Source organism: Brachycentrus maculatus, unplaced genomic scaffold (assembly GCF_059751285.1).
Source record: "Brachycentrus maculatus isolate JH-2025_06_01 unplaced genomic scaffold, ASM5975128v1 h1tg001354l, whole genome shotgun sequence".
In the NCBI taxonomy this organism is placed as follows: domain Eukaryota; kingdom Metazoa; phylum Arthropoda; class Insecta; order Trichoptera; family Brachycentridae; genus Brachycentrus; species Brachycentrus maculatus.
The window spans coordinates 20811-31050 of record NW_028282011.1 but is presented as its reverse complement, the minus strand read 5'-3'; the positions used below and the strand labels follow the sequence as shown (position 1 = coordinate 31050).

The following is a 10240-nucleotide window of genomic DNA, read 5'->3' as shown; positions in this document are numbered from 1 at the left end:
AGAAATAGGTTTGAAATGCCAATAATAAATAATCATATCATATTAATTCCATATTCATGATTTACGATAAGATTGAGCCTAAGGTGAAGTATGAGCAATTTAAGAAGGAAGATTACCTTTATGTTGACCATCCAGGTTTTGCAACTACTGCCATTCATCATGGTCAATAACCTGAACCAATTCATGGCAGCGTCAATGTCCCTATACATTTGACATCAACTTTCGCCCAAACCGACATCGGTGTGCCAATCGGCAAGTTCGATTACGGAAGAGGAGGAAATCCCACCAGAGAGGCAGTTGAGACCCTCATTGCTGGCCTTGAGTACGGAAAGTATTGTGTGACATACTCGAGCGGATGCGGTGCCACAGGAACCATTATTCACACACTAAAAGCTGGAGACCATATAATTATGTGTGATGATGTCTATGGAGGGACCAACAGATATGTGCGAATGTATGCCAAAGAAAAGTTCGGGATGACTGTGGATTTTGTTGATATGACTGACCCAGAGAATGTTGAAAAATATATTAAACCCGAGACTAAGTTGATCTGGGTTGAGACTCCGACCAACCCAACTTTGAAGCTTGTCGATATCAAGGCAGTCGCCACAATTGCAAAGAAGCATGGAATTGTCTCAGTTTGTGATAATACGTTTGCATCTCCATTCTTGCAGTCTCCTCTCCTTCTCGGAATCGACATTGCCTATCACAGTTGCACCAAATATCTGAACGGGCATGCAGATGTTGTTATGGGCGCCATTGTGACAAACTCCGAAGAGATACATAAAAAAATTTACCATGCTTCTTACAGCTTAGGAACTAACCCTTCTGCGTTTGATTGCTTCTTATTGAATCGCGGTATTAAGACTCTCCCTCTGCGAGTGACTGCTGCAGTGCATAATGCATACCATATTGCTCACTTTTTAGATAAGCACGAAAGCATTGAAAGTACAATATATCCAGGATTGAAATCTCATCCTCAAATCTAACTCGCGAGGCAACAAATGAGAGGGTATGGAGGCATGATATCATTCCGAATAAAAGGAGGAAAGTAACAAGTTTCGAAGTTCCTCAAAGCCATGAAAATCTTCATTTTGGCAGAATCTCTCGGGGGTGTCGAAAGTCTTGCTCAATGCCCAGCTTTCATGACCCATGCTTCAGTTCCCGAAGAAACCAGAAAGATATTGGGAATAACCGATAATCTAATCCGACTCTCAATCGGCGTAGAGTCTTGCGATGATCTAATCTACGATCTCGACCAAGCATTGAAGGCTTCGCAAGTGTGATCTAATTACAGCAACAAAAAACATGATAAATATCATAAACATCATATACAACACAGACATATTTATCATAAATTAGCCATTTTCGGATTTATAAATTATCACCTTACTTTAAGAAAATGCTCAACTTGTTCATTAATTAACAAAAGCAATGAACATTTTTAAACAATCATTTATTTCGGTTGTGATTTCCATTATTATGATTTCCATTATTGTAATTTTCAGCACCCTATTAATTACTCGAATAAGGATAATAGTTATTATTCATATTTTGCACATTCTTTTGATGTGCAAATAGTTTTTCGAAGGGATCGACAAAATTTTAGTCATTGAGTTTGATTTTATGGTTGCTGAATTAAGCAAAGTTGTTTTGATTCAGATAGTTGGCATTTTCGATTTAAAATGATTTCAGAATATCGACATCAATTTCGGGTTTTTTTTGTATAGTGGAACAATTCTTCCCTGAAGCCAATTTATGCTGCTTTTAAACTTTAGTCTCCCAATTCTGAACCAAAATATTAATCGGGTTTTGTGACGTTTGAGGCAAAACTGTATTCATTAATAAAAGTGGGTTCATGGCTTTACCTTAATTCCCAAAAAGATCTCCAATCAATTTATGCTCAAAAAACTAGGCTCCAAATCGATGAAAAGGATTAAAACTATGCTATTGAGTTTTTTTATGTGCGTAATGCCCCAGCTGATTCCAAAATGTCTTCTTAATGGATTTAATTTCCTTTAATGATTTATTCTTCAGGCTTTCTTTATATTCCCGAACAAACTTGATATACTCATTTACTGCTTATTTTGAAGTTAAAGGGTTCAGGCGATCGTACTCAGAAGGCAGAAATATGCGGTTCACTGTGTACAATTATTCGTTCTATTGCTCAAATGATATGAAAAACCTTTTCACGAAGGTTTAGTATGGGAATATGAAGAGTAGGAATGAGATGCAGCAAGATATGACATTCGGTACGATATCATAAAGGGTTCCTTCAAGAAAATTGGACCATGTAAAATTACCCAAGGCAAACGCCATGTTTCCTACAATCAAAAATTGAGTCATTGCCTTGTTCACAGTAATTCCTCCTGGAACAGGTCGACGACATCGATATAGTATCGAATATTTTTGGGCCCAAAACATCAAGGTCAGCCCCACTATGGCAAAGGCAGCAATAATAGGTTGCAGCGAGACGAAAAAGCATGTGAATATAAAAAGATTTATCATGTACACATACTAGTAACCCACTTCAAACTCTATGTATTAGTTGGCTCGGTTCAATTAGAGCTGGCTAAGCCCGAGTCTGTTTGTCTACTTTCTCTTCCACCGAGCCAACGCCCTCGTAAACCAGAAGTACACATCGAATATTTTGAGAAACGGAGATAAGAAAGAGTTTGTGAGAGCTAAGAAAAAAACGTCATATGAGAGACCATTTTGGCCATATACATTTTTCTCAATGAAGTAATTGACCATAATGGGAGTTAAAATGCTGTTAATCATAAGTGCTAGAACAGATTTGATCCCTAAACTTGCTTGTCGATGCGTTTCGGAGTAGTTTCTTTCGAACGAGGTAAGTAGCCTAAGAATTTCTAAGGTAAGTGCAAGAGTTACGAGAGATGATGATATTGAAGATAGATAGGACCAATGAAATGACAAAAGATAGGTATAAGTTATTATTATCGTTGATTGAAACCAAGGATAACGCATATGCGATTACGAATGATAATCCTAGTAAGATGATGGTCACAAAAAATGTTAAAAACTTTCTTCGGAAAAGCTAAGTTTTCGACAAACCCAAATTAGTCCATATGATATCTTCGGGCTACGGTGCTTAGATGGCATGTGCTTTCGTTTCAAAATTCAAAGAGTCCCTAACGAGGAACCTTTGCTTCTTCCAGCAGCAAGTTAGAATGTGCCTAATTTTGTCGCCGACTCCTTCCTGCTCTGAATTCAGCAAAAATTATTTCGCGTAGCTGCTTTAGAATGTAATAAAGATCGAAGTTGTTGTTTATTGCTGTTTGGCTTACAAATATTGTTTCTTAATATCTTCCTCCAACCTCAAATAGTTCTGCTGGATTTCTTTTTCGATTTCTGCGAATTAATTGTACTGCTGTTGTCTCTCTGCTGCCGAGTTCTCGAATTATTGTCCCTCTTTTCTCAGCATTACCCACCGTATAAACTATCTCCGCCGCTACTCATATTGCCTCAGGAGCTCCTCTATAGTTTGTGAGGACAGGGCTTCTTTATCTAAATAAAAGGGCTTAGCCATGTTAAAATTTGAGATTCGTATAGATTATAAATGGCTGCTATAATATTCAGACTTGGTGGCCTTTGTTGATTGCAAATACTAATTGAACTGAGATTGCAGTTGATCTTTGGTGAGATCTGTCGATGCATTGTTTATCATTACCGAGTAATCTGCTGCACTCTTCGAATTCAAGATGATTTATCTTTTCATGATGGTTTACCGATATTTAAAGAAAACCATGATACACCCCCAAATGATAAGCACGATGACTCCAATCCAACACTGAGCAATATAGTACCCTCTATTCTCCTCTAAACTCGAGTTCAACTGCTTCGAGCCAAGAGAAAGCACCAGAATCCCCTAAATGCTGAGGATGGACGATTTATTCTATGAGGGGCTGTACTTGCCAGCAGCTATTATGTTCGTCGCCAGCGCAAACACTCCAAATCCGACAAATAGAACAAGCAGCATTCCAATAATGAATCTAATGGCAAGGAAGTATAAAAAAGTGGAGACTCCTATATTTTTGATATCATTGAGGTTTGTGCAGAGTTTAATATTCTATTTTTGTTCGATGAAGCCACAGCATGGACAAAATTTGGCGTGTAACTACGATAGTTACGAGATTTACGTTCTAGTCTTCAAATTCGGGATTTTCTTGATTGAAGAGATCGCTCTCGCCAAAGCGGAAACATTTTTTGTGAAGTTCAGCCAACTGGGCAGACGGATAATGCAGAATGTTTGCCAGTAAATGTTTAAGTTCAGTGCAATCCTATTGATCTTTGCATTGTATCCCAAGTTCATCGATCGGCGAGTCTCCATACTCTGTGTACTTCGTATGTGAGAGTAATATAGTTTTCAATTATTAGAAGAAACTTAAGTTTTAAGACTTTGGGCCAGTACCAAGCCCATGAAAGATTAGCTCTTACATGACTCCTTTAAGCCTACTTTCAATAGATTATTATTAGTTACAGTTTTTTAATTAGAAGACAATATTTTTGAAATTATGATGGTATTCAAAATTGTGATGAAATTCGATGAAATTCAAATGCAAAGATGCTATTCTGATATCATATGAAATTTGGCGGACCTAGATATAATGGATTCCCTTTATATTGCATCTTTATATTGCATCTTTATATTGCATCTTTATATTGCATCTTTATATTGCATCTTTATATTGCATCTTTATATTGCAATCAGTTCATGAGTCAATCATCTTATGAGTCAGTCAGCCCTATGGATTTAAACATCCAAAACTTATTGGATTTCTTATGCTCGGCATCCTAGGCATCCCTCTACTCCTTTTTCTTCTCTTACTTCTCCATAATTTCTTCGATTGTGAGGTAGAATTCGGCTTATATAGTGATTATTTTGGTGTACTTTTCACTTTTTATGGAATCTTGATCCCAAATTATGCCCTTTATCATAAGCTTCTTGCCGCTTTCTTGCATCTCTATATACTATCCGAAGCCGTGCCTCAGCCCATAAGCCCATTGTCCTCGATACCGCTTAAATACTGACCAAGCCATAATTCCTTGCCCGAACTTTTCATCGTTCATATACTATCCCTCATAAATTGCTCCATTCGGCCAGTAGTACTGCCCTTTCTGTCCTTTTTACGTATGCATTTTCCCTTACTTCCAAGGCCCGGCGTACCTTCGTCCATTAGGCCACGAATAAATACCCTGTCCATGCATCTAGTTGTTTTAAAACTGCCCTCGATAGTTCTCAAAGTAAATTTTTTTGATCTGATGCTCAATAATAAACTCTTCATCATACAAAAAACAATTGTCCCTGAAAAAAATTCCGCTATAATAGAAGTCGAATACTTGGTTTTTAATAAATTACTATTGATGCAACCGCACGAGCTTAGTCTACTTTGCCATTTTGAATAGGTCTTTAAAGTCTGAGGCATATTTCTCTTGGTAATTGAGCTCATCATCTTCTGCTGCATGATTATCTTGCGGGGTGTGCAGAATCTTCAAATACCCTTTGCCAGATCTTTTGTTTTGAATGAAACTGCCTTCATATATAAACTATTTGCAGGTTTATATGCCTTTCCCATGTTTTTCGCCATTAAGCCAATTTCCCTCATAGGAGTAAACATATTTAATTTTTTCATTTTCATCATATGTTTTCGTCCGTAGTTTTCCTTTCCCATTAAGTAGTCCTTTGTGAAAAGAACCTGTCATTTAAATTTCTTTCGAGAACAGCTGCCCAGCACCCGATAGCAAAACATTAAAGGAGTAAAGAAATGTTGGCTTCTCTTTATCCTTTTATTTCTTTGTTGAAATGAACTAGCGCTGGACCAGTCTCCGCTCTTTTTTATCCTTATTGAATGCCAGAGGAAACATTTATTGCGTAGATGACTCTTAGTTTAAGTTGAATGACTCAGTTTAAAATGACTGCTCAGAATCCTGAAATCGTTGCTTTTCTTGTTTTTCCTGTTTATCAATATTCTGTTTATCTTGTTCAATTTAATATTCACTCAAGAAACAAGTTTAAAATATTCCCTCATAAATAGCATTATTCCTGCATAGCTTACCGGTTCCCCCAGGAACATCAAGCCGATGATGAGCATTATAAATCCACTCTCCAATATAGAATGCATCAAGCGATGGAATATAATAGGTATCTTTCAAGAAGTTATGTTGCCGGTGTGGTTACTCTAAAATTAAAATAGCCCTATCCTTCTTTTACAACTATTTGTAAAACTTTAGTTTGGTATTCAATTTCACATATTGTTCCTGATTGCTATATTTTTTTTTCATTGCTTCGATAGAAATTGCAATGTCTTAAGTTGGCAGCCCTCGACGAACTCTGTTTGTCAGATCTATTTGTTATTACAACACAACTTTCTATATATCTGCCTCACTATTGATATTTCTTTTGCAGCACATAGCCTAATTTCCCATAAAGACTCTCTTTTGATCTAATATATTTATGAACTGTTTCGATTAGTTTGGAAGTTTATAATTAAAATTAAGCCTTATTTATAGATGAACGATCAAAATATAATCATCAGATTTTGAATAATGCTTCAATATTGCTTTGTATAGTTCTGGGTTATGTTTGATCAGATAGCTTATAGCAATTCATAATAATGAACTCATAAACCCCTAAAATTCCGAACAAACTCTGCCAAGAAATCTTCAGCTGCGAGTTTGAGTTAGATGCGGGTAATATAAGCGATTAAGTGATCACAAAGACGATCGAGCTCTACTCAGTATACAATATATTCTGACTCTTTAGGAAGCTATTTCATTCTACGCCGAAAAGAACTCGGAGGACCCTATGATCATGAAGCGAATTCAGTTCTACAGATAGAAAATAAGGAAGCTTTTGGGAAAGCCAGAAATTTCAAATTATCTGCAAGGTCAGGAATAAAACAAGAGGAGTTCTAATTTACGCAAGTAAATGCAAAAGATACATGAAGTTGCTCCTGAACAAGTCAAGACATTGCTGAAGTTCTATGCCAACCAAGAGGAACAGCATCATAAGAAAGTACAAAAGGTTGTCGAGGAGCAAGATGAACGGCTCAAGTAAAGGATATAAAGGAGGAGCAAGAGCAAAAGCAAAAGCTATTTGTCCAACACCTTACAACGCCCCAATAGTCTCAGCAAAGAAGAATCGCCTTTGAGGGATATGGTAATCAATCCTCACTTAAAGGCCTCAGAAACCAAGAATTCGAGTTTGCGATTGATTGTAGCGAGTCATGAGACAACGGAAAAGAAAAACAAAATTAATAACCTAAAGAGCCTGAGATAAAAAACAATGAAATGACAATAATTATGATTGATTCTCTTTATTCAATAGTTTGATGCCTTGTGTATACATTTTTATCATCAGTATATTCATACTCGCACAAACCTAAAATAAACAATATCCAAATGAAACAGCTATTTTTTAATTTCTCTTCTTTGCGATGAATAATTTCAATCCACTCATTCTGATGTTCATAAGAATATGAGTAAAAAGGAATTATGTTTTTGCCAAGCTTTTCATGTATATCCGATGTGAATTGTAAACAGAATAAAATTAATTATTCAGTAATTACCCAAGTTTTACATTCAATAAATATTGAGTAATGAGCAAAAACCAACGCATGCGCCAAAAATCATCATAATTTCCATCAAAATAATACGGCAAATACATGAGCCAAATAAAGACAAATATTTTATTTAATAACCTAAGCTGCGATGCAGGGTATCCCCAATAAATCCTCATTCCCAACAGCCAATCAACTCTAAAGTAAACCCAATAAAAAAACTACTTATAAATTAACACATTAAATTTAAACAAGTTTGTTATTGATCATCTGCCACCAAAATAGCCAGAAATCTTCAATATCAAATATACGATTAACCCTGCGAGAGTATTTGAAATAAAGAGAAAACAAAACTAACGTAAATCATAAACTAAAATGACTTTAACTTCGATATAACTGGAAACCAATGGGAAAACTGCCTCCAAACTGTAAAAACTATCAGAAACCAAACTGTAAAAACTATCAGAAACATTCAAAGTGAAGGGGAAGGAGTACTAATACAAGAAGAAGTTTCAAGATGGAAAGGGCAGCAGTAAAGATAAGAGGAAATATTAATAGAGTAATTTCAGAAAGGGCACTCGATCGTACTCTGACAAGTATGTGAAGATACCCAAAAAATAAGCCTATGTAAAAGTATTCGGGGTGTAAGAATCACTGCTTGTTCCTGAACCTTACCTCACTCAAACAAACAACTTATTCAATCGCAATAAGCCGCAAGAATAATACAATTCGTGTGAAAAACCACGACGCGGATCAAAGTCCGCTGCCAATAAACAATTTAGTAAACAATTGAGTAGAGGTATCACATAATTAGATGGGTATCGATCGTATCTAAGCATCGATGAGCGGATTCCAAACAAAACTTACACGATGCGAGTCTCCGATGAAAACATAATTGAAATAAACAATAAAAGCCGTGTAATATAATGGATATCGACTACTTCCTAAGGGCATCGGCATAATTTGGTCAATAGCAAAGTTCCCAAAATGAGCCAAATTGCAGATCTCGAACAATTAGACGCAAAACTATATAAATAAATGATTGTACATAAACAAAGGAGGCTGAAAAATCGATAAATTGAAATTATGAGAACCATTCAAAGTCAACAAAATCCAAGGGTCAATCATCTCAGCATCGCTAATGATATATAAACGATCAAGAGTACGAGACACGCACCCAGGATTAAAATAGAGATGCCATAAGCTCAAGAAAGCATATCTTTGTGCTAGTCTAGTTTTTACGAAGATGACAGCTCAGTTGTGACTGAGGAGTTGAGCAACTGCAGACTATCAACTGTTGATAAACTAAGAGCTATCTGCCGCCACTTGGCCTCGATAATGAGAAAATCCAAGTATTATCAAATAACCACGAATGATAAAATAATCAAAGCATTTTGGCAAACAAATAAGCCATATTCCATCGAAGGCTCCTACTCATTTTTTAAAGCCATCCAAAACAATGAAATAGAGGGAATAAACTGCTTTTTGTCGATCAACGAAAACTACATTTATGAAGTCGACCACTAAGGGAGAACACCTTTAATTGAATCTGTCTGCCAACAAAATGTGGACTTAGTGAGTTTCTTCATAACTAAACAAATCGATATCGATAAGAGAGATAAACGTGGGAAGACTGCATTGTATTACGCTCTGAAAATATAAAATATACAAATAGTTTAGATTCTTCTTCAAAAAGGTGCGAGCCCATGGTCGACATCGAATTGTTCATATGCAGAAATGTTAAAGTCAACAAAAAAAGAGCAGATTAAAATATTAATAAAAAACTCACGGAGAGTTTGGCTCGCTCTTCGTTTCATATCAGCTCGGCATTCTAAATATCAGTATTGGTACAAAATGCGAAATAAAATAAATTCACAACATCTTATCGATTTGTCAGTCAACATCCCCGAAATCGATAAAATTGAACCATCGCCATTAATGAATCGAAAGACTCCAACAATTAATGCAATCAATTGAAGTGAAAATTATTCAATTCATTTTTTATTCATAAATTCAAAGAAATACTTACTGAGTTATATTACAATCTGCATTTATTATAGATAATTTTATAGATAGACACTAATATCGAAATTAGTCTATGAGAATTAAAAATGCACAAAGAGGGATTTGAACCCTCGAGTGTTGCCACATCGCATCTTGAGTGCGACCCCTTAGACCGCTCGGGCATTTGTGCTAAGTCATCTTTGTATTCAATTTCTTAATTTCAGTATTGCATGTTTTACTGTTTAATTTATTTGTTCCATTCAATTCCCTCAAAGGCTTATTCGCTTAAGTTGACAAATTTAATGTGATTACTGATATTTCTGATGATGTTTGCTTGAATTTTAGTTTGTATCCGATTGATAATGATCATTGCTTGCAATAATGTGAAAAGTACACTAAATAAGGAATGGTAAGTAGTAAATAGTAATAATAAGTAAATCATTCAAATTTTAAATAGTCTCAGATCAAGTAATGCAACATCCCAAAGACAGACTGGCTCATCTTCCAACCAACACTTATAAACTCGTATTGCCTCCAAAACCAAAGGAAATCTCTCTTTAATTCCCTAAATTTGATGCATTTTGGCGCCTTCTTAGATTCTCTTCAATTTTTTATTAACCTTCGATTTTATTTCCGGCACACTGTTCAGCTCCATT

The 10240-nt window shown here is 35.8% G+C and overlaps 1 non-coding gene across 1 annotated transcript; it reads right to left on the bottom strand.

The window, feature by feature from the left end:
* Positions 1-9692: 9692 nt before the first annotated feature.
* TRNAL-CAA (transfer RNA leucine (anticodon CAA)) lies at positions 9693-9774 on the bottom strand. The gene has a single exon. It is a non-coding gene; the product is annotated as a tRNA-Leu (tRNA).
* Positions 9775-10240: the final 466 nt, after the last annotated feature.